General features: G+C 34.4%; 1 protein-coding gene across 4 annotated transcripts in view; it reads left to right on the forward strand.

The window, feature by feature from the left end:
- LOC145242004 (uncharacterized) overlaps positions 1-25,059 on the forward strand; it is a 221,542-nt gene that overhangs the window by 13,707 nt on the left and 182,776 nt on the right. The window lies entirely within an intron of this gene.

Genomic DNA, 25,059 nt, shown 5'->3' on the forward strand with positions numbered 1-25,059 from the left:
ACTTTATATATTTACTTTTTAGGGTATTTTTATGTTTTGCCAATTTTGCCTTTATTATTATTATTATTATTATTATTATTATTATTATTACAACGTTTTCTTTTTTGTATTTTTTCTTTTTTTCATTCACTATAATTTTATGGCTTTTTTCTCTTTGTTATTTTTTTCTGCTCTTCGCTTTATTTGTGTTTTTCTTGCCTTTATTTGTTTTTTATAGCCAATTTGGTCGAACAGTCATGTTCTTCCTTTTTCTGTTATCTTCATATATATAATATATATATATATATAATATATATATATATATATATATATATAATATATATATATATAATATATATAATATATATATATATATATTATATATATATATATATATATATTATATATATATATATATATATTATATATATATATATATATATATATATATATATATATATATATATATATATATATATATATATATAGTATAAGATTTTTCCTCCTTTTAGTTTTTTTCCTTTTTGTCTTCCCCTTTTATCTCCACATCAAAAATTCTATTTATTTCTCTTGGTTTATTTTTTTTATTTTGTTTTTTCTCAATAGAAAATCTTTTAGTTTTGTTTTCTTGTTCAGTCGCATTTTTTTTTTTTTTTGCTCTTTTCTTTTCTTGGCCAGACATTACTTTTTCTGCCATTTCTCCCTCTGTTAACGCTATTCCCAATTTATTATCTTTTCTTTTCTTTTTTTTTTCTCCAGCTTGTTGCTTACTTTCTCTCCTCCTCCTTCCACTTTTCTAATACTTCCACTCCCCCCGTATCTATATCTCTCGCTCTCTCTCTCTCTCTCTCTCTCTCTCTCTCTCTCTCTCTCTCTCTCTATTTATCTGCCTGCCATTACTTCATTTGTTGTTGCTCCCTCTTCTTATTCTCTTTCAAAAATACATTTTACTTTTTTGTTGCGTTGATTGCATTACGTTTTTATTTTGCGTTTTATCGCGGTTGCCATTGCGACAGCAGCTCTCTTTCTATCACTCTTTCTCTCTATCTCTTTCTCTCTCTCTCTGTCCCTCTCTCTCTCTCCACCCTCTCTCTTTCTTTCCCTCTCTTACTGGTTCCATTATTGTTAGTATATGATTTAGATTACAATAAGCAGTTCTGCCAATCATTAATATTATTATTCGATTCGCATTTTATCAATAGTTAATGTTATTAGGTTGCCTTTATTTTTATGGTTGGTTGGTACATTATTATTGTTTTTTTATTTACTCACTAGGAGTCATCATACTCGTCATTATCAGCGTTTTATTTACTAACAAGTGACGTTCCCTGGAATCTGAGTGACAACTATTCTCATATTTCTATCATTCTCTTCGCCTCTTCGATAGACGTTGCAAATCATTTTTCGCTATCGCAGCAGCCGTTTACCATTGATTAATCACTGACAATGACTCTGAAATGTGAATGGTAATATGAGCCCCCACCCCTCCACTTTCCAGTAGTCTTCGCCGCAGTCGCCGCACTCTTCCAGTGGAAGTTTGGTTGGCGCTTTCTCTCTCATCGATCTTTCCATCCTCCTTAATCCAGCCTTCAGAGCTGTTTTGTGTGGCGACATCACATACGCATATGTTTAAGAGTAGGGAAAGTTCAGATTATGGGATTTTAGCCAGTCCTAATTTCCTTAGTTTTATGTAATGTTTTATATATATATATATATATATATATATATATATATATATATATATATATATATATATATATATATATATATATAATGCAAGATTTTAACCTTTAAAACTGTATAAAACAAAATTATTTTTTATCATTCGTTAGAAAACTATTTAGTCAATAAGTCATTTAATAACCTGCAATCACTGCATCAACTTGCTCTCTCGGATTCACTATAGTACTAATGTAATTTAAGGGATCATCAGTTGTTTACCATGAAACAGTGTTTCGGGGATATATATATATATATATATATATATATATATATATATATATATATATATATATATAAATCTCACCTGTCTGTTTAAATGTATGTACGTATGTATGTATGCATGCGTGTATGTATGTATGTTTGTATGTCTGCCTAAAACTTTCGAGTGAGGCGACGGATTTTCCCGAGATCGGTGTCGTTTTGAAGCTCAACCCTTCGAACGATAAATATCGAAAAATTGGCTAAAAAACATTAATTCCTTCACCCTCAACTAGGCACTTTTCTACTGGGAGGGGTCGCTTTTTTCGCAGATAGTTTCGAAAGTCATCCCCTTTTTTCGATTGATTAACCTTAATTTAAACATACGTCACTTCTTTGATGATGGGCACAACAGCAAAGACGTCACGTTTTTTTTCACGTTCTTTTCCTCCTCCTGTTCCACGTTCAAGCCTGCCTGCCTAATACCACTTTTTTTTCCTTTCTCAACACACACATCCAAACACCCGGGCAACGTCGGGCATTCAGGCTAGTATATATATATATATATATATATATATATATATATATATATATATATATATATATATATATATTAGTATTGGGACAATTAATTAGGATCGGTATTCAAATAAATTGGAACTTTTGGGAGTATCGAAATCGGCATCGCAAAATATTTTGCCTTCTTACCGATGCCAAAAAGGATTCTTTTAATTGTCTTTTTTATTTGATCCACAAGTGTATTTTTACACTTGAGTAAATATTTGTGTACTTAATGTGTGTATTTACGGTAATCAGAATAAATAAAAACTCTATCGTTAAACATTTAGAGATTTCTAAAGAATAGGAATTGGAATTGGTAATAATATCAGAATTAGAAATTTAGCATGGAATCGGTAATTGTACCAGAAAGTGTAAAAATATTCGAATCGTCCCATCACTAATATATATATATATATATATATATATATATATATATATATATATATATATATATATATATATATATATATATATATATTACTCCTGATCTAAGGTAGAACATGTACATCAAATCTGTTGCCAAGGCTGCTGGGAAAATGGTGGGATCGTTCTTCCGCTCCAGTACATGCAATTCTCTACCTTATAAAGCCAAGAATGGAGTACTGTTGCCACGTCAAGGCAGGATAAACTGCTAGAAGCAGCTTATCCTGCCTTGATAAAGTTAAAAATAGACTTCGTAGCCTTTCTCTTCCCTGCAACCTCTTTCTCACAGAAGAGACGTTGTAAGCCTGTTTCTACTTTATCATTATTTTCATAGCAAATGCTTCTCTGGTCTATGGTCTCCCTGGCCTGATTTTCATGAAAAACACTTGTTTAGTTGAAAACACTATCAATAATTTCCCCTACTCTTTATCTGTGCCTACACCTAAACGTAGATTCCATGAACAAAGCTTCTTTCTTAGAACTGCACGCCTGTGGGACTCTATTTTGTTTTCTTGCTTTACAACTGACTACGATATGGTCGTCTTCAAGGCCAACATAAACAAATTCTTAATGAGCCATCCCCTTAAGTAATCTAATTTACCAAATTTCCACTACTAGCGATTACTACAACATTTTCTCATTGACCACTGTACACTCATTAAACCTTATCCTCGAGGGACCTCTGGGCCTTGATAAGTGGTGACTCCTTTGTAAAAAAAAAATATATGGGGAAAATGTGCTTATTCAATTATATTTCAGCCTTTATTTATACCAATCCTTTAATTCATGAAGCTCGATTTAACTACAGAGCATATACAAATAAGTGACGAAAAGTCTATATTCCAATTTCCAAGATGTTGTCCATCTTACCGTTTATTTATTTCAGCATGTTAAAATGTTAAATTCTTGACAGCACAGAAACGATCTATAATTATTGTGCCAAGTTTGAATATTTTCTGCTCTGACTCACCAGAAGAATAAAAACTCATCTTTAAAAAGAAAAAAAAAAAAAAGAATTTGGGCATGATTACATAAATTCAAAAAAATCTGAAAAGTAATGTCATTATTTTTTATGATACTTACACCGTCTTTCTTATATATACATTAGTGTTGGGACGATTAATCAGAATGAGGAATTGGAAATATCAGAGCTTTTTAAGGTATTGGAATCGATATTGGAATTTGAAAAATTTGTATCTATTTTCCGATGCCAAAAACGATTCATTTAATTATTATTATTATTTATTAAAACAAAATCTTCCACTGCTGGTAGTAATAATACAATAATAAATATTTATTAATTTTAAAATAAAATATTTAAAATAAATATTTATTAATTTTAAACTACCAGTAAAACTAATATCTCTAGCTCATCCCCAGAATGCATTTTTATATTTGAGAAAATATCTGCATATTTAACATGTGTTTTTTTATGGTATTCAGGGAAAAATAAAATCTCTGTAGTCAAATATTTAGAGATTTATAAGAAATTGGAATTGGTAATTGTATCGGAATTGGGAATTTTGTATGGAATCAGTAATTGTATTAGAATCGAGATAATGATCTTAAATGGAACACGTACATCAAATCTGTTGCCAAGGCCGCTGGAAAAATGGTGGGATCTTTCTATCGATCCGGTAAATATCTCACTGCTGATGCTATTCTCTATCTATATAAGAGCCAGGTACGTCCAAGGATGGAATATTGTTGCCACATCTGGGCAGGAGCTGCTAGAAAGGACTTGTCCTGCCTTGATAGAGTTCAAAATAGACTTTGTAGCCTCGTAGGAGATGTCCTTTTCTCTTCCTTGCAACCTCTATCTCACAGAAGAAATGTTGCAAGTTTGTCTCTGATGTATCGTTATTTTCATGGAAGGTGTTCAACTGAGCTCCAATCTATGGTCCCCCCTCGCCAAACTTTCACAAGAAACACTCGTCTAGCTGTACACACTATCAATAATTCCCCCCACTCTTTATCTGTGCCTAAACCTAAACGTAGATTCCATGAACAAAGCTTCTTTCTTAGAACTGCACGCCTGTGGAATTGTCTTCCGTTTTCCTGCTTTCCGGCTGACTACAATATGGTTGTGTTCAAGTCTAACGTAAATAAGTTCTTGATGGGCCGTTCTATATAAGTTATCAAATTTACCAAATTTTCATTACTAATGATTACTATATTGTCCAATGTCTACTGTACACTCTTTAACCCTTATCCTTGAGTGGCCTCTTGGCCTTGATAAGTGGTGATTCCTATGTAAAAAAAAAAGAAGATAAATATTGGAATCGTCCCATCACTGATATATATATATATATATATATATATATATATATATATATATATATATATATATATATAAAATCCATCTATTTCCAATGTAAATGTTCTTAAGCCAGCTTTTATCAATAGTTTTATATTTCGTATAATACTGGCACTTCTCTTCTGATGAGAAGCATTGAGCTTCGAAATGGCATGGTGTAAAGAGTTTTTTCTCTCTTATTCTTTCCTTCTTTATCTGATGATATAATAAAGTTATATATGACTTTTATTTCTCATCTTTTATTTAATATATATATATATATATATATATATATATATATATATATATATATATATATATATATATATATACAGGGTGACCCCAAAAAAACATCGAAAGTATATCTAGACCATATGCTGTAGAACGGAAAAAAAATAGCCAAAGACCCTAGTGTTTTGATGTGATGTTCTGAATATAATAAACTAGTCATGACCAATGTTTCGTTTCATTCGGACAAAACATTAAGAAAAGAGGCCTAATTAGAGTTGGGGCCCGTTTTTTTTGGTCACCCTTTATATATACTATTCACCACATTTTTTTATTTATGAGTTATCTGGGGTCACTCAAGGACAAGGGTTAATGAGAATCCACTGTAGTGATCGGTGAAATTGGTTAGAAAGTATTATTCAAGAGACCCGCTCAACAAGAACTTGTTACGTTGAACTTTAAAATAACTATGTTATAATAAGCTGGGAAGCAGTCCTGCAATATCATGTTCCACAGAAGAGCCGTTTTGGGGAAAAAGCTTTGCTCATGGAATTTTCATTTAATTTTAGGCACACATAGAAAGTAATGAAAATTACTGACAATGGTTGTAGCGAGGCATGTGTTTGTCATGAATGTTTTACAGGGGGAGGGACACCATTGATTGAAACTCACTCGAGCAGATGCCAAGAAAATAAAGATAGAACATAGATAGGCTTTCAATGTCTCTTCTGTGAGAAAGAGGTAGCAGCGATTTCTCCAATTCACCTATGGCTAATTAGCGTTGGGTTGTTAGATTGATTGGTTTCTGGATTCAAGGATTTTGGGGCATTGTATGGTGTGAATCTTACCTTGAATTCCACTTTCTCCTAGTCTTTTTACTTGTTTTTAGAAGTGTTCCTAGTGCTCTTACAATTATTGGCATTACAATCTATACATACCCGACGTTGGCCAGGTGGAGACATATTCTTTGGAAGAGGTACTTGTGAAAACACATCCCCCAAATTAAAAAAAAAATTATTTCAGGTTTTCCTTTTGTTCCACTGCAAATCAAAAAAAAAATATTTTATGCAAATTTATCAAGTTTTGTATTTGTGATAATCATGATCACACAACATCGTAATTTAAGTTTTAATAAGACAGGGATGAATTAATGTATCTATTTACTTGCTTCCCCACGAGGACAGAGTTAGACACAAGGTTGTTTTTTAGTGTGGGGAAAATCCAGCTCCTCAAAAAGGGGCACTCTGAATAAGAACAAAAATTAGAATCTTTTCAGTCTAGAAGGATTTCTCCTCCACTAACTGAGAACAGAAAAAGTGAAGTGTAGTATCAGATACTACACTTTGTTCTTAGCCAAAAGGTCAAGGAATAAATTAGAGATGAATTAATGTAGCCAGAGATTAAGAGCTAGAAACATTATGATCAGGGGAAGTAACTCCAAACGGCTTACTGTTATTGACGTTTGGCGCTTTAAATATAGAAGTTTTCAAAATATGTTTCAAGTATTGTTTTTTTTTTTTTTGTCATTTTACTTTTATTTTGTCTATGTTATTTAAAATAATTATTCAAGTAATATTAATAAAGAAACAAGGTTTGGCATAAAGGTCTTCTCATGAAAATGAAATCATATGATATTACTGGACGTATATTTAATACTAGCAAGACCCGTTGCTATTCCAGGAATGGGAAATATATTTAATCAACAAATATGTTTTGATAAAGCTGATATTTTTCTGGATAGCGCAAAAGTAATATTGTGCTACATAGTTCAATACAAATAATAAAATTACATTATAAGAGACAATCTTTGTCTCTTGCAATATAATCAGTCCTCACCTCTTAGCAGACAATATACGTCTTTTTTTTACCCCTTTTTCTTTCAAATGTTCATTTTTATTTTTACGTAAAGTTTTGCTGACTTCTTCCAGAGCCCTTTGAATATCAAATTTACCATGAGTTCCTTCCTCACACCATTAGAACAAGGATCATATAATAGTAGAATGATATTCGAAAACAAGGTTACATCAAAGGGCGGTCACTCTCATGTTCTTGTCCAGCATTGCCAGAGTGGCCTTCGAAAACCCAGATTTTACAAATTTTACTTTTTTTGAAGCAGTTTAGCCTTTGAAAATTGTGTAACGTAGTCTGGGAACCAACATGTTGTATGCTCAGACAAAAATAGAAAAAGAACTTCAACTTTTTTTTGTTGTACAACATTTATTTCCTCATTGTTATGGCCGTGACGTCACTCACATCTTGAACGTGATCCACGTTTCTAATGTAATATGGAACGTTTATTCGTTCTGTGCTCCACGTCTCTAATGTAGTCTTCTTCTAAAGTTATTAATACTAATATTGACAATATGACTATAGATATATTAATAGATATCATATTGTTATCGGTTCTTCGCATTAATGCAAATATCATACAGTATTACTATAATTAATTACAACTACTATTATCAATACTATTTCTATAAATAATAACAATAAGTGTGAAGGTTAGTATTTTGAACGCTATTATCACAAATTCTTATTGTTATTAAAATACTGATGATGGATTTATTCATGCTAAATACAAGTATTATCTTATTAGAATTATTGCTTCTAATTTTTTAAATTTTTTTTTTTATTCTTACTTGGGAGTCACCACTTATCAAGGCCCGAAGGCCACTCGAGGATAAGGTTTAATTAAGGTGATAGTGTAGTAACTGTTAATAGTGTAATAGGTAGAATTTGATTATTTATGGGGACGGCTCCAAAAGAACTTGTTTATTTTGGATTTGAAGACTACCATGTTGTATTCAACCAGGAAGCAGGCCAGTGGAACAGTGTTCCAAATGCGGGCAGTGGAACAGTGTTCCAAAGGCGGGCAGCTTTGTTCATGGAATACTGCGTTTAGATTTACGCACAGATAGAGAGTGGGGGGAATCGTATATAGTGGTTGTAGCTATTAATAACAGTATTAAAAATTAGTATGAATTTTATTCTGTCCATAAATTTAATCATGAGTAATGAATTATTGATTATATTTTTTATTATTGCATTATCTATATATTAATACGATAGCGTGTGTGTACTTTTGTGTGCCACGCTTACATCCGGGTCGTTTAATTGTTATGTTCTTCTATTTCTTGTCATAAATAACTTTACCAAGAATTCTTTACAAGTTTTGGTTTCGGTTTCGATTACAGCTGATGGCACTTAAATCATCTATTTTTTTTAATAAATAATTTTATCAAGAATTTTTCAATAAGTTTTGGTTTCAGTTTCGATTATGGCTGAACAAACTCAAGTTATATATATATATATATATATATATATATATATATATATAGTATTTTTTTTTTTTTCTCATAAGTTTTTATTTCGGTTTCGATTCAAGCTAATACACCCAAGTCATATGGATATATTTTTTTTATTTTTAGAATCCTAACTTTATAACATATAAAAATCGATAGAACATTAACTCTATAATAATATATACCAAATCTGCAAGAATTAAAATATCATATTTAAGCATACTTTACGACCGGGCTTTACTGGGCGTTTGTGTCAACTTAGATAACTATTTTGCAGTTTTAAAAAAAAAGCTACAATAATATCAAAGTGTCTCCATTTATGCTGAACATCTACAGAATGCTCATATTAATATATTACATATGAATGAGCCCCCTGTGGAATTTCCACAGGTCCTGCTAGTTATAATTATTACTTAATATCACTATCATACTAATATCAACAATGTGAATAACTGATGAATGTCATTATTTTATTCCACAAGAAAAAGGTCATTTAAAAATAGCCTATACTCTGTTAACATTATAAGGCTTCGCAGGTCGAGTATACTATCTAGGGAGTTAAATCGTGAGATGTCTGTTCGCATTACATTTGAACTTCTGTGTGTTAGTACAGTCAAGGAAGCAAGAAATAGGAAGGGAATTCCAAAGTCTAGCAGTCAGAGGGAAGAAATTATTAGAGTAGAAGTCTTACCGGCATCCAGGGCCCTCCACAATGAAGGGGTGGGATTTTGTTACTTGTCAGGTTAGTCGAGAGTATGTACTTCAAGGGGGTGCAAGTACTATGAGTTCATCAGAGCACATTCCATTAAAGTAATTAATTTAGTGTGTGTCGTGTCATCGTATCGTCTATGGGCTACCCGGACTATTTTCTTATTTTTGTTGTGTCCTTTTCGCATTTATTTTCCATTTATTCCATTGTTGAAGGAACAAAAACAAAAAAAAACTTTTTTCTTTACATATTTTTTACAATTAATAATGTTATTACTAAACGTAAACAAGTTTTAAGTCTTGTCATCATTTCTGTTTGATGTTTAATTTTTAGAGAGGGGCATTATGGGGTTTAAAATGTTCTGGTCATGTTCTTGTATTATTCTTTTTCATTATTTCTTATTTTAACAGTTCATCGTCATCATCATCATCATCATCATCATCTTCTTCTTCTTCTTCTTCTTCTTCTTCTTCTTCTTCTTCTTCTTCTTCTTCTTCTTCTTGTTCTTCTTCTAGATTATTATTATTATTATTAGGACATCAATAATGACCATCATCAGAAGCGGTGGAAATAATAACTAATAATCTTCGTAGTGACAATATTAACAGTTGCATTTCTCTCTCTCTCTCTCTCTCTCTCTCTCTCTCTCTCTATCTATCTATCTATCTATCTATCTATCTATCTATCTCTTTTAGTAATTAATACATTCTCTCTCTTTCTCAGTCTCATTAATTGTCACTTTCTGCCCCTCCCTCTTTTTCTCTGTCGCCTTTTCTCTCAATGTTCATTCTCTCACCTCTCTCATTGCTTACCACTTTCCGCTCCCCCTCTCTTTCTCTCATTGATTATCATTTTATCTTTATTCTAATGCTGTTACTGTTATTGGCCTCCACCCGTTCCTCCTCCTACACCCCTTGTTCTTCTTTTCTCTGCTATTATTCCCGGCGCCCCTCCTTCACATACACACCAACTCTCTCTGTCCTTCCTTTCTGCTGTCCTTTCTTCTGCCCGCCCTCCCACCTTACTCACAATGTGTTCACGATTTAACCTGTTATTTTATTTTCCTAATTTCTTTTTTCTTTTTAGCAATTTCGTCTTGCCTTAGCCTGTGCTTTTTTTTAGTTTTACTTTTCTTATATATTTTTATCCCTTTTTTGCCTCATGGCTAAAGAAAGCCATTTTCGTTTTATCTTTTTTATTTTATTATATTTTATTCTTGTTGTATTTTATACGTTTTTGCTGTTATTTTTATTTTATTTATTTTATCTTTCGTTAATAAAACCTCCTTTCTTCGTTATTTTTCCACGCAAGTCTTTGCTTCAGTGAGCCAGTGGTGACATTTCCGCAGACCTAAGACCGACTTTATTTTATTTATTTTTTTTTTATCTTTTTTTATTTTTTGTAATTTTCTTCTGTCACCAAAAATATCAGACGCCTTTTTTATTTTCGTTTTTTTCTTCTTCCATCTCTTCATTATTATTATTATTTTTTTTTTTTCCCCACATCACGAACAGCTCATTTTCCAGGGATTGGTGTGTGCTGGCTGGATACCATCATGTGTTACGCTATCGCAACAAACACTAGACTGATTCTCTCTCTCTCTCTCTCTCTCTCTCTCTCTCTCTCTCTCTCTCTTCCTCTCCCTCCCCCTCTCCCTCCCCCTCTCTCTGTCTCTCGTTTCCTAGATGTAAATCCATTCAAACTGATGTTTTTTTTTAAAGAGTGCTCGATGAAAACAGAGTATGTTTATAATGTTTATTTGTACAAACATTATAAGCTACATATGTGCACACATGTTTCTGGGGGTTGTTTTGCAATCCACAGAGATTCGAAAAAGTGTCCAAAAACAAATTTATAACAAATAAATGTTACCAAAGGCAAGATCAGTTACTCTTCTACCTAGCTGGATAAGTTTTTAGTGTTTTTACTTAATTTTACATGTTTATTCGGTTAAAAACAACAACAACAACAACAACAACAACAACAACAACAAAACAGTGTCGCGCGTTACACGAGCACAAGAAAAAATGGCCGCGTGGTATTTCTTATATCTTTGAAGTCTCGATAATGAGTTAAAGATAAAAAATAAAACAAAATGGCGGTAGAAACCAACCCAATAAATCTCACAGTAACATTTATTTGGGTGGGTTTCTAAGCGGCTACTATTTGGGATTGTGTCTAAGAGGAGACTGTGGAGAGTTTAGCAGCGAGATGTCTGTTCACATTACATTTAAACTTCTGCAGGTTAGTACAGCTAGGGAAGCAATAAACAGGGGGGAAATTCCAAAGTCCAGTAATTCGAGAGAAGAAACTATTCAAGTAGAAGGCTTTCCGGCATCTAGGGACCTCAACAGTGAAGGGGTGGGATTTTGCTGCTTTTCGGGTTAATCAGGAGTATGTCTGTCTAGGAGGCACAAATGCTATGAGCCCATCACAACGCATTCCATTAAAGTATTGTAAAATAGGCACAGAGATGCATTAGACATTATTTCCTATTTTCATAGATGTCAAAGCGTTTATTTCAGTGGTGGTGGAGGTATTGCCTCAGGGGCTCTCATCCATTAAGAAATACCGACATGACTAACTAGACTATTTTGTTAGTTAAACTAGAGTGACCCTATTTTGTGGTGTTGAATTGTCAAATATAAATCCTGCTTTGTTCGAGGCAGGTAAACAAAAACGATTCTCTTGTGAACTGGTTTTTGTGTTCACTGCACAGGTCGTGGTCGTCCTCTCATTGTCCCTGTCTGAATTTGGTGTTTGATTTCAACACTGACTGCAGTGTCCATCATGTGGTTTTGATCACTGTTGTAACAAATAGATTTTTGTTCCAAACAAAATTACAATCTTAAAACAACAACGTTTTATTTTGAGAAGTTTAAAATGACACTTGGTTACTCTACCAAACGACACACTTGAAATCAGAATAACAGTTTTTTACAACCAAACACAAAACAAGAAAATTATGACTGTACTCTGAGCTCAACCGAATCAAAACATCTCAGACACAACACAAATAGTTCATCAGCCTAGGAAACAGAAGCACATCTACCTCTCAGACCAACTGTAACTAAAAAATCTCCAATGAGCAACTTGTTTGCCAACTGACTCAAGCGCCATATCTCTCCTTTTTGATATATATATATATATATATATATATATATATATAGAGAGAGAGAGAGAGAGAGAGAGAGAGAGAGAGTGAGAGAGAAAGAGATAGATAGATAGATATAATACAGAGTGTCCCAAAAGAAGCTGATGGATTTTAAATTTGATTGCCTTCCTCAACATTTAAGTTATGCTTACCAATTTTCATATGTAGGTAGATGAGTCTCTCCATGATTTTTAAGATATAGTAAGATATCATAGTCTACCAATTCTGATTTTATTTATACAACTTAATCTATGGTATGTTTTTCACAAGGTCTAATTTTAGTTATGAAAAATGATGTTACTCAAATGTCCACCAATTCCAATTACTTCATCCGCCGTTACTCCAAACCATACAGTACATTTTTGAGGGTGTAATTGCAGTTGTGCTGTTGCGTGGGGATTTTCTGATCCCCAAATCCTGCAATTTTGCTTATTTATGAATTCATTCAGATGAAAATAGGTCTCATCGGACATAATGAGGTTTTTGAGAAGGTTGGGATCCCCATTGGCCAAATCTTGGGATTGCATGGCGTATTCCAGCCTTTTTTCTGGATTGTTTGGCTGAAGCTTTTGCACCAATTGAATTTTATATTGAAATTTGCCTTCTTCATGAAGCATTCTGTGAAGAGATGATCGAGAGACCCCAATTGGACTTGATCTCCTTCTTACTGATGTGGATGGATCCTCGGCCACACTCTCTGTTAATCTCTGACGATTCTCATCACTTCTTGCCGTACGGGGTCTACCAGATTTAGGGAGGTCACATACAGACCCTTGCTCACGAAATCGAGCCACCATAGCTTTTATTGCATTGGGAGTGGGGGAATTTCTTGTGTTGAAGTTTCGTCAAAATTCTCTTTGAGTTTCTGATATTGACTCTTTTAACCGAAAATACGACTCTACGATAAATATTTGCTCTTCGATCGCGTAACGACTCATGATGACCTTGGAAGGGTTACTCTAGATGATCTGAAAAAATAAAATAAAAATATAAAACGTTAAGAAAGTTATGAATTTTTTTTTAACCACCAGCTTCTTTTGGGAGACCCTGTATATATATATATATATATATATATATATATATATATATATATATATATATATATATATATATATATATATATAGTGGAAATGGTAATTAATAAAAACTGAAGAAAGTGCTCAATACCGTTGTAGAGCAAGTATGCATTTTATTTTTTATTTTTTATTTACGTATATATATATATATATATATATATATATATATATATATACATCAAATGAGCTGATAGATGTTCACTGATGAGCCATAAGCAAAATACTGCTTCCGATATAGTACACCATTTTCTGATGATAATCGTTTTTTCAGTTCTGTAAGATCGCTTAATGATGCCGTTATCAGAAGAGACGTATGCACAGAAGAATTGAAGATGGACTCTCCATTCATCTAGTAAGGTTTTGAACAAGCTGCTCCGAAAGGCAGTGTCATTATCTGTCAGAATCTCTCGGCAGACCCCGCTCATAGAAGAGCGTCTTCAGCTGGATGATGACAATTGTTGCATCTTGCTGAGGAAAGTGTTGCCAGATAGCAAAATGAATGTTGCCGGAGTCAATCAATGTCAAAATTGAGCTCCGTTACAATGGGTAATATCCACTGCTACCTAGTGCCATGTTTGTTTAATATTCAAAGCACACTCTGACCAGTGCATGAGTGACGGATCCATTGACTGACACTCTTCACATTCTCTGATGAGGCTTTTCACAGTAACCCTAGCAATCCCAAGGATCGATCTGTTTCACAAAGTGGAGTATCCATGAACTTTCTTGCACAGGCTCAGTATTATTCTAAATTGCATCAAGCCACCTCTGAGTGCACTCTTATCGATCAATTTATCTTGTTTTGGCTAGATTGGGTCAAGGATACATGCAGCAACAGCACGTATTCCATCATCAATTTTATTATCGTGTCAAGCCACCATCGAATGAGTATCTCACTTGTAGCTTTGGGTCATACTCTCACTCTGCCAGCAAAGGTGTCTGAGATCCATTTATGAACACAAGTTGAATCAGTGAACAAATGCAAGGTGGTCGTCTTCCAGGGGGTCGCCAAGTTTGTTCTTTTAATAATGGCACTGAGTCTTACAAGATTAATATTTTGGGACTTCTTTTCTAGATGTAACCAGCTAGCATCCTCTATTACACTAAAGATTTTATTTTAATTGTTTTTTATGGAAATCACTCCAGACAAGATGTGAAGCAATTTGATGTAAAGAGCTAACAAAAACAAAAGCTGATTATTGAAAAGACGAGATGCCTATTAATCTTAATCTTGAAAAAAAAAAAAAGAAGTAAAACTATTGGTAGGACGAAAGCAGTCAGCAGGAAGGGAATTCCATAAACTTGCAGTTGTTGGGAAAAAGTTACTTGAATAGGAAGCTGTAATACAATGAGGTATCAAAACAGCAAATTGATGGAGATACTCAACTAGCTACAACCATTATCAACAATTTCCTCCATTCCCTATCTGTACCTAAATCTAAATGCAGATTCCATGAACAGAGCTTCTATCTTAGAACTGCCCACCTGTAGAACACTGTTCCACTGGCCTGCTTCCCAGCCGACTACAATATAGTTGCCTTCAAGTTTGATGTAAACAAGTTCTTGTTGAGCTGTTCCCTTAGATAATCCATTTCTACCCAATCTATACCATTAACGATTACTACACTACCATGTTACATTCATTAACGCTTATCCTTGAGTGTCCTTCGAGCCTTGATAAGTGGTGACTCCTCTGTAACCCCCCCCCCCAAAAAAAAATAACACTAGATCAATGAGTCAAATAGGCTGAGACACAGGAAGCAGGTTTATCAGCTGAAGTGATCATAACTTCTCTGTGATCTCAAGTGGATCACTCTTTCAGCGTAGAACCTCATCTTTAAAAGGTTATTACTTTTTTTTGACTGGGCATCTCATTTTGTGGGTGGTCAAATCAAAAACCAGATATTTCCCCTTCACAGATCTGTTGTTTGCACACATTACACCATACTAAACATGCATCAGTGTGCATGTTTATTATGGTGAGAAAGATCAAAGTGTGGTATCTCTAGAAGCAGCATGTATCATCAACAGCATTGACACATTGTGGCCTATGGAGAAACAAAATATATTTTTTACAGTCATGGTCACAGCTAGAATGGTAGTGTAGACGATGGATCTGAAAGGATTGCATGGGGTTGAATCTTTTTCTTATCAGATTCTGATTTTATTCTTTAAGCATCAGGTTAAAGATAAAATAAGATGTGATAAAAATATATTGCACCCCATGAAATTGAGCAACAAATGGGTACAAGTTGTGAGTGTGTGCTTATGAAAGAGAGTCACGTATGAATAGGTGTTCATTGTCTGCACATGGTGCACACGGTTATAAGTTTTTTTTTGGTTGTTTTTGTTTTTACTCACTCCAGTTATGGTAGCCTCTAAGCTTGTTAAGTGAGTGGTGTTCCCTTTTTTTTTATATTATTTTTTCGGTAATAGAGTTCTTCCAAGATAACAACTCCCTATTTTTTTTTTCTTCCTGGCCTCCCCAAATTGGTTTCCTCTTGGTAGTACACCATTCACTCCTAACACTCCCAACACCCCACCTCTATTTTTATGCCTCCTAAATACACTCCAAATTAAATTGACGTGTTTGTTTACAGTGCTGATCAAACTGGAAAACAATTGAAAGAAAGATTAAAGAATCAACGTAAATTCTAAAAGTCTATTTTTATGTAAAAATTTATTGCGGAAGACAATGGAAATGTTCCCGAATCTGTAAATGTTGTGGTATCCACCTTATGGATAACAATGAACTCTTCCACTTTTTTAATTACATTTTCACCCCAAACAAACCATAGTGTCACTTTGATGTAGGGGGCTACTATCAGGGACATAAGTTGCAGGGAATACCTATCTAGGGATTTGAGCAGCAAGATGTCTGTTCGCATTACACTTGTCAGTACAGCTGGGGAAAGCAGGAACCCGGAAGGGAATTCCAAAGTCGAGCAGTTCTGGGGAAGAAACTAATAGAGTAGAAGGCTTTCTCACATCTAGGGATTTCTAATGTGTAGGGGTGGGATTTTGCTGCTTGTCGGGTTTGTCAGTGGAATTTACGTTAAGGGGGTACAAAGGGCTTGTAGTTCATCAGAGCATCCACCATTAAAATACTTCTAAAACAGGCATAGGGATGCAACATTTCATCAATAAAGACTGTGAAAATACACCTCTGCGCGTCTACATGCCAGTTATGTGCCAGTTATGCACTCTTGGCAGTCGGACTGACGTATAACCACTTTTCTTTATTTGTTGTATTTGTTTTTCTGTTCGATATATTTTGTTTTTACGAAATACTGAGTTGTTTCTTTCTTTTGGACCCGTATTGGCACCACAGTAGTAATTGAAATCCTAAGTGAACTACGAAGGCCTAACATGGAGTATTGTTGCTTACATCTGGACTGGTGCATCTACCACTAGTCTCTCCTTTTTGGATAGGGTTCAGAAAAAGTCTCCAATCTAATAGGTCCCGCTTTGTCAACTAGGCTTCAACCCTGTTCCATCACCGCAATTGTATTTTAATGGAATGTGCTCTGATGAACTCATTGCACTTGTGTCTCCTTGACGTACATATCTCTGACAAACCTGCTGAGCAACAAAATCACACCCCTTCACTGTTGAGGTTCATAAATGCCAGAAAGCTTTCTACTCTAATAGTTTCTCTCGAACAGTTAGAACACGTTGGAATTTCCCTCCTGCTACCTGCTCCCTAACTGTACAGGTATGCAAAAGATTAAATGTAACGTAAACCAACATTTTGTTAATCTTTCCTAGGCATGGTCCCCCAGTTTATAAGCCTTGTTTGGGATGAAGGTTAGTAAAAGAAAACAAAAAAAAACACGTAAAACATTAAATATATCCTAGTTTTATCAAATGAAAACCATTTAGTAATTGTCTGTATTTTTGAGATGAGGTGTTTTCATTGATTGAGATTGTTGGACTGACTTCCTCATCTTGGTTGTTATAGTCACAATGTTTCGGCCGTTTTACCCTCTGGCCTTCATCAGGTGTTTGTATCAAACTGGGGAACCGTTTGTTAGGAGTCTCGAACCCAACCTTTTATTATTATTACGGGGGTACCGTGTTATGAAAACCATATGTATAAAAATATTCTGGGGAAGACAATAGGAATGGTCCCAAAATTTCTATGTTACTCTCTATGTGCCAAATATCCACTTGCTTCCATCTCTAAATGATGCAGGGGGGAAAGAACCCTTTAAAAATTGAAAGTAATATGGCGTTATGAGAATAGTGAAAAATATATAGTAGTAATCCATATTCAATCCAAGCAATGTGTGTGTGTGTGTGTGTGTGTGTGTGTGTGTGTGTGTGTGTGTGTGTGTGTGAGTTCGTTCTCTATGAACTCCTAAACATCTGGGCCAATTTTTTTTAAACTTCACATGAAAGTACTTTATGTGCTTGGTAGTGTTCTTAGATAAGTTTTGTTTCAATATGTCTTTGAAAAAATCTTTCATTTTTTTCTTGAGAAAACAATGGAAATTTTCCTGAATCTCTTTAAAGCTTCAAATATATCATACTAGCTGGGAGACCTAACTTTGCCCGGGATTGAATAAGGATCAACTAATGTTTCACACTCTCATATTTCATTGTCATCGAAATCAGTGAAATCGTTCATTTTTCAATGAAATCGATTAATTGCCCGCTCTAGTTGGGGACCCACTGCGGTTCACCAGGATGAAACAAAAGTATCATGGTTCAGTCGTGCTCTAAACAGAAACATTTATTTCGAATGCGCCCCTGTCATATCAAAGAACTTATTGTTGATTTTATAGGCCGGGCCTTTCAGCTTATGTGGTGATAAAACTTCTCACATGCACTTGTGGTGTTAGGCTGTAGAAGATGTTAACTTTAGTCAAAATCGTCTGTTCCTTTTTTCATGAGATTTTTTGCAAAGACATATTGAAACAAAATCTATCTTAGAACACTGCCAGGCACATAAAGTACTTTCGTGTGAAGTTAAAGAAAAAAATCGGCCCAGATGTTTAGGAGTCCATAGGGAACTCTCTCTCTCTCTCTTTTTCACTCACACACACACACACACACACACACACACACACACACACACACACAAGGTTCCTTTTATATAATAGCAGATTTTAATGAAATTTATATCATGTGTATAAATTTTCTGGAGAAGACAATGGAAGTAGTCCGGAATCCCAATCTTATTTTCTATTTGCCGAACATCTATGTGCTTCCATTTATAAGTAACTCATCGTGACAGAACCTGCCTTAAAACTTCAAATACGCAAAATATCCGGTTTTAATAAAATCTAAACCAAATCTATAAAACACTGATTCCAAGAGTTTTCCAATATTTCAAGCTTCGTGCGGCGAACGAGTGAAAACAAAGAATGTAGTATGGTGTTATGGGGAGAAAAAAAATACTCATTGAATCGTGAGCAATGTCAAGTCGTCGGGTTTGTGTATATATAAAAGCTCTGTTTAAGAAGGGATTGAGCACTGTAAACAAGTGCAAATCAAAACTGTAAACCTCTTAATATAAAGTCAGCTCTCGCAGCTATCAGTATCTCTCTCTATATATCTTTGTTTGCGTGAGGAATAGTCTCTACCAAACTACTCTATCAATTTTTGGTGTACAAACTTGAAATTTGCCATATAGGGGATTTGGACTTGTAGAACAAATTCGATTTGTTTTTTAGCCGGTAAAAATAGCTGACTTTTGAAATACAATTTTTATAAATTTTGTCTTTCTGTTGAACCAGATTTCATTGAGGATTTGATCTTTTGAAAGAGAGGACTAAGGGACAGAGCTTCCTATAAAACTTCAAATACGTAAAATATCCGATTTTAATTAAATTTAAATCACATGTGTAAGACACTGATTCTGGAAGTCTTTCCGCCATTTCAGTTGCTTGCGATGATATTAGCGGCCAAAACAGGAGAAAGGGAACAGTAAAAACACAGAAAGTAATAAGGTGTTACGATAGGCAGGGCCAAAATAGAGGCAGAGAGTAAGTATTTTTTGATGGAGTCTCTCTTTAAACATTTACCAAAAATCAAGTAATTATTCAATCAATACAACATTTTCACCAATTATTAAGTGAAGAATGAACTTTATAACGATATACTGTTTTTTTTCATAATCGATGTATATATATATATATATATATATATATATAATTATTGCCTCCCCCCCCCCTTTTTTATTTGTGGTTACAAATAATCAGCGGAAACTGAACAAAGTATATTGCATTGTAGGGAGGGTGAGGATTATAGATAAAACAAACAAACAAACAAACAAACAAACAAACAAACAAAAATACTTGTGCACGTATCAGATTTTAAGGTTGGAAATCCGAATTTTGAATGTGTTTTATTTTTCATCTTTTATGTTTTGAAGTGTGAAATTAGTTGAATATGTTAATAATAATTATTCTTTCAGATTAGCAAAAAAAAAAAAAAAAATTATATATTTTCATTATTTTTATGAAAAACACTTTTTTTTTTAAATCTTTGAAAAATAAATTAATAACTTCCTTTCAGTGAGTCCAATATTGCTAATATACCACTAAATAGGAAATGCGTTGAAGAATTGATACCAAAAAAGAAAAATCGGTGAATAATTGCATATTTTGCGAAAAATATGATAATTTCTTTTAGTAATTTGTCATTATGTAATATTACCTCAGCTATGGTAGACCATAAGGCCTACAAGCAATTGTTGGTATTTACAAACAGTTCCCCTTTTCCTTTTTACTGTGACTTGAGCTTGACTTAGTTTAAAGTGTGGGGGACTTGCATTTACCACACTCTCTCGTGCAGAAACACTTGGTCCTGATGGCAAGACAGGTTCAAGATGACCAAGTGTAATACTAGATGCTTCCGTACATTCATATCTGATTTACCTCTGCACTCCATGTTTAAAAAGGATGTGTCCTCTATAGTATCAGATCTGACCGAATGGTTAATTGTAGGCATAGACCAATTCATACCATCTAAAAAATTTCAACAAAAACCTAGCAGCCAGCCATGGTTCTCCCCAGAATGTGCTGCTGCTATCGCGCACAGAAATCACTTTTTCCATAGCTACCAACGTAATAGATGCACTGAAACTAAAGCTGCTTTCAGGTCTGCCAGCAACCACTGTAAAAGAGTAATAAAAAATGCAAGAGAGCTATATGCCCAGTCTGTTAAATCCAAGGTAGCTGATCAGCGGCTTGGATCCCACCAGTTTTGGCAAATAACAAATAGGATCCTGAACAGAAGTGTGCGTTCTATACCAACCATTATCAATGGACCAGAGGTCATCTCGTCAGCGTCAGACAAGGCCAAACTATTTGCAAAGAACTTTGCAGCTAATTCTACCCTATGCGACGAAGGCCATCAACTCCCCATATTTCCTCCTATAACACAGAACAAGCTGGGTAACATACAAATATCCGTGCATGAGGTCGCCAAGCTAATAAAGAACCTAGATTCCAGTAAAGCAACTGGCCCTGATGGCATCCCAATTATAGTGTTAAAAAAGCTTCAACCAGAACTTGCTCCCATACTTACGAAACTATTTAAGCGCTGCCTTAAGGAGAAGTGCTTTCCGACTCCCTGGAAGACCTCTTCAGTTTGCCCTATATTTAAGAATTCAGGTGATAAGTCATCTCCCTCTCAATACAGACCTATAAGTCTCCTGTGTGTTATGAGTAAGTTGCTGGAATCCATATTAAATAGAGAAATAGTCAACCACCTCAGCAGAAATAACCTTCTTAGTGACACACAATATGGTTTCCGCTCTGCAAGATCTACCGCAGATGTGCTGACGGTTATATCCCACAGGATAAGTGAATCTCTTGACAAAGGCTTTCTTTCTAGGGCAATTGCTCTTGACATATCAAAGGCCTTTGACAAGGTATGGCATAAGGGTCTACTTCACAAGATTTCCAGCTACGGTATAACGGGAAATGTTTTCTCAATCATTAAATCATTTCTCTCCGATAGGCTCATAAGAGTAGTGGTCGATGGACAAAAATCGGAGGCCTGCAATATAAATACTGGAGTCCCCCAGGGGTCAATCCTGGGCCCAACTCTCTTCCTGATCTACATCAATGACCTCCCTAAACACATACTTAAATCATTCGTTGACATCTATGCTGATGACACAACCATCTACGGCAACACATCAAAGGCTGTAAATGACAAAGTTCTCTCTGATTCTCTCTCCTCTGATCTCGAGCGCGTGGTTCAGTGGGGGAAGATGTGGCTGGTTACCTTTAATGCATCCAAAACCAAACTCCTATCCTTACATCATCAACGCTCTGATCCCCAGCTGGCATCAATTGTGATGGATGGCTCTCGCCTGGGTGAGGCTCCGTGTTTTGACAAGCTTCTGGGTTTGACCTTTACTCCTGATCTGAAATGGAACACGTACATCAAGTCTGTTGCCAAGGTCGCTGCAAAGATGGTGGGATCCTTCTACCGCTCCAGAAGATATCTCACTACTGATGCAATTCTCTATCTATATAAAAGCCAAGTACGTCCAAGGATGGAATACTGTTGCCATATCTGGGCAGGAGCTGCTAAAAACAGCCTATCCTGCCTTGACAGAGTACAAAATAGACTTCGTGGCTTAGTGGGGGATGCCCTTTTCTCTACCCTGCAACTTCTGTCCCACAGAAGAGATGTTGCGAGCCTGTCCTTGTTTTATCGTTATTTCCATGGCAGATGCTCGTCTGAACTCCAATCTCTGGTCCCCCCTCGCTAATCTTTCACGAAAAACACCCGTCTAGCTGAATCCACTGTGAAAAATTTCCCCCACTCTATATCTGTGCCTAAATCAAAACGCTGATTCCATGAACAAAGCTTCTTTCTTAGAACTGCACGCCTGTGGAACTCTGTTCCGTCTGCCTGCTTCCCTCCGGACTACAACTTGGATGTCAAGTCCAATATTAACAAATTCCTAATGAACCGCCCCCTTAAGTAAACACTTCAGCAAATCTCCTCACTAACTTAATGTACTTGCAATAACCCTTATCCCTGAGTGGCTTCCGGGCCTTGATAAGTGGTGATCACTGTGTAAAAAAAAAAAAAAAAAAAAAGTTATCTCCAATACATATAGCGCCTAGCATTCTCAAAATGGCTACCCGTCTGGTACTGGTCAGCCTCATCGTTGCTTAACTTTGAGAATTATGTTGGCAATATATGTATCGCTTATGAAAAAAGAATTAAACCTTTATAAAGTTAATTCTTCACTTAATCATCAAAGCAAACGTTAAAAATTCATGGAAATTTACAGGACTAAATGAACTTCATTTAGTCCTGTAAAGTCTACCGTAGTTTCTTCCAAACTATCATTAAATTTTGTATTTTTTTAATTTTGCAATGCGAAATCTATATAGAGTGAGATAAAAGATGGAATTATTTGAAATTCAGGTTATGTTATAATATTTTTGAATATCATCCTAAATCTTATTTAGACAAAAAAAAAAAAAAAAATTAACTGATTAAATTTTTTTTTATATATATATATATATATATATATATATATATATATATATATATATATATATATATATATATATATATATATATACACTTGTGCCCGATATTATTCATACCCCTCCTTGAAAATTGAGTTTATTAGGTGTAACTTTGTAAGAATTTATTGTTTACGTCCATATTGATACATATTCTTTATAAACCTCTTCTGATCATTTTCGCCATTTTAAAATCTCGGGATACTTGTAATAAAAGAAATATACAGCTATTTATAAAATCTGCAATGTTCAAAAATAATCATACCCCCTTATTTTTCCAGTATTAATCGAGTTTCTGACTGTTTGTTTCCTGTTTGATTCTTATTTTGAATGCTTTTATACAACCTTTGATTAATTTCATTTCGTTTTTTGCATTTTTCAGAAATTAAAATGATATCAACTGAAAACCAATAAAAGAATAAAAATTATTAGAATGGGGAAGAAAAAAGAGCTTAGTAATGATCTTAGGACTAAAATTGTGAATTCACATAAGGATGGTTTAGTTTACAAGTCAATTTCCAAGAAATTTGAGGTCCCTACAGCAACAGTACAGAGCATCATCAAAAAATTCCAGAGCCACCACACAACAAACAACTTGATAGGTAGAGGAAGGAAAAGGAAACTGTCTGCTAGAGCCACCAGAAATATTGTAAGAAGTGTTAATGCAAATCCAACCACCACTACTAAGGATATTTTAGAAAATCTGGAGTCTTCTGGCATAAAAATATCAAGGCAAACATTGCAAAGGTCTCTGCATGAAAATGGTCTGAAAGGAAGGAGACCAAGAAGGCTTCCATTGCACACCGGAAAACACCTTGCTGCACGTCTAAAGTTTGCTAGGACCCATGTGAATTCTCCAGAGTCTGTTTTCTCAAGTATTTTGTGGACTGACGAAACAAAAATTAAATTGTTTGGCCATATGGATGCTTCTTACGTTTGGAGGAAGAAAGGAGAAGCTTACAACCCAAAGAACACCATACCCACGGTGAAACATGGTGGTGGTAGCCTAATGTTTTGGGGCTCCTTTTCGGCTAGTGGTCCAGGTAGTTTGGTCAAGATAGATGGAACCATGAAGAAGCAGCAATATTTGGAGATACTCCAGAAAAACATTAGACAGGATGCGGAGAAGCTCCATTTAGGACCAAACTGGGTCCTTCAACAGGATAATGATCCAAAACATACTGCCAAAATAGTCAAGAAATGGTTTGAGGATAATCAAATTAATGTTTTGGAATGGCCTAGCCAGAGTCCCGACCTGAACCCTATCGAAAACCTCTGGCACATATTGAAAACTGAGGTTAAAAAGCGGAAACCTAGAAATTTGAGGGATTTGGAGAACTACTGCATTGAAGAATGGTCAAAAATCAGTGTTGATGCTTGTAAAAACTTTGTTGATAAATATCCAAAACGGTTACAGGCAGTTATTAAGAATAAAGGGCATGCTATTGACTATTAGTAAGAGAGGTATGAATAATTTTGAACTAGTGCCATTATTGTTTTTCTTTGTATAATGTTTCAAACTTGCATAACTTATTTATTTGTTGAGTTTAAATTAAATACTTATGCTTGATTTATTGTTTGAAATCCCTTTAATATTGTCTACCTTCTGGTTTGAGCAATATTCTTATAGAAATCTCAAAGATCCGAGGGGTATGAATAATATCGGGCACAAGTGTATATATATATATATATATATATTTTTTGTCTCAATGGATAACATATATATATATATATATATATATATATATATATATATATATATATATATATATATATATATATATATATATATATATATGTTATCCATTGAGACAAAAAATGGTGGTTAATGTTTTTTTTTTTGTTTTGGAAAATTTAAAATTCTATCAAAAATAGGAGAAATTTTTTTATATTATTCTGCTTTTC

This window comes from Euprymna scolopes, chromosome 21 (assembly GCF_053919585.1).
Source record: "Euprymna scolopes isolate OS-2025 chromosome 21, ASM5391958v1, whole genome shotgun sequence".
Lineage (NCBI taxonomy): Eukaryota > Metazoa > Mollusca > Cephalopoda > Sepiida > Sepiolidae > Euprymna > Euprymna scolopes.